The sequence below is a fragment of the Solanum pennellii genome, chromosome 3, assembly GCF_001406875.1.
Source record: "Solanum pennellii chromosome 3, SPENNV200".
Classification (NCBI taxonomy): domain Eukaryota; kingdom Viridiplantae; phylum Streptophyta; class Magnoliopsida; order Solanales; family Solanaceae; genus Solanum; species Solanum pennellii.
The window spans coordinates 31703260-31705074 of NC_028639.1; positions in this window are offsets into that span (position 1 = coordinate 31703260).

Genomic DNA, 1815 nt, shown 5'->3' on the forward strand with positions numbered 1-1815 from the left:
CCTGCTGCTCCGTCACAGAGTTCAGAGACTCAATTTTTACTAAAGGGTCTGTGATGGTCCGTCGTGCCCACGACGGTCCGTCCTGCCATGTCGTCACGAAGTTCAGAGAGTCGATTTCAGTATCCAAATTTCAGAATTCTAAGTATTTTGGAACGAGACCCCTTCGACGGTCCGTCGTGCCCATGACGGTCCGTCGTGGGTTCCGTCGTCTCAGCCAGTTTTTCCAAAAATAAAATCTGCTGCTCAAAACGACTAAACAGGTCGTTACAATGACAGACATCTACCTCACAAATCTCCACAGAACCCTAAGACAAGAAGAGAATAGAAAGTATCACAAAATCCAGGCTTGTAACCTACAAAAATTGTATAAGCAAGGGGTGAGTACCAAACCACAAGGTACTCAACAAGTAAACTTCTAAAAACAAGTGAAGGGAATAGAATACGGGTACTCTGTACCACCCCATCTGAACCTCCACAACTACAACCTGCATAAAATCAGTCCAACCTAATCGTTCACAATTTACAAAGCACACAGCTCAACAACACTCTTAAAAATTTCGTATCCTCAACACCAACGCTCGAACAATTTCATATCCTTAACAACATGCTCAATATTTATCAGCAAAAAGACACTCACAAGATCAGCAAAATAGAATATTAAGTTCACCAACAATAGAGATGTGTAATGCGATGAAATGCAATGTCAAGTATAGTGATGCATGGTTGGTCTAACGATACACACCCACTCTTTATCAATTCGGGATCCATGAAGGACATATTTATCCATGAATTTTAAATTTCAGGTCGTGCAACACGATCCTCAATAATAAAAATCGTTGTGGCATGAGACACGTCCCTCTATAATAGTATCTGTCGTGGCGTGTACACATCCCTCGATAATAGTATCCGTCGCGATGTATGACCCATCCCTCGAATATGGTATCCATCGCGACACGTGACATGCCCCTCGAAACGATACATCCTCTTTAATTCACATAACACTTATTGCAACCATGTCTCAAAACCAATGCAAAAGACATGTTTCCATAAATAATGAGGAGATTACTATTTTTATAATAATTAACAATTCAAAACAACACAATCGTGATACAACATCAACAATGAGTCAATAAGTCTTTCTGACCATTCTCAACACATCACACACCATTCTCAACACATTTTCAACATTAGAATTATTCAATATGGACAAGTCCATCACTACCAAGTCCCATTAATCCCCAACACATATCAGAAGGAAATACACGATTCTATACACTTAACGAGGATTTAGAAATTCACTTGCCTCAATCAATCGAGCAATTACTCTGAGATTTGAGTCTTTCCCTCTAGTTAAAATTCCAATTCAATGCAATCTATTCACAAAATAATCATGATAAGATTTTTAATATAAAAATACCCATATTACTATACTATAGTGCATAGTTAATTCTTGAAGTCAACTCATACGTTACATATTATTCTCCTAAATTTTAAATTTAGAGTTAAGTCTAATTTCCTTCAAATATCATATATTTGACAATATTCTTATTAAATAATATATCTAATATTTAATTTTATATACCAATATATCAAAATTTGAATTATAAACCGATAACCATAAGAAAATTGTGAAACTCACATTAAAGACCTGATCACTTTTATTAGCGACGACATTCACAATCTAAATGAATGCCTTCATTAATTGCCATGATTACATAGCCATCATATATATATATATATATATATATATATAAATTAAGGGAAGTTTAAACTAAGAAACTAATATGATAATTACATAATAGAACAAGAGAGTGA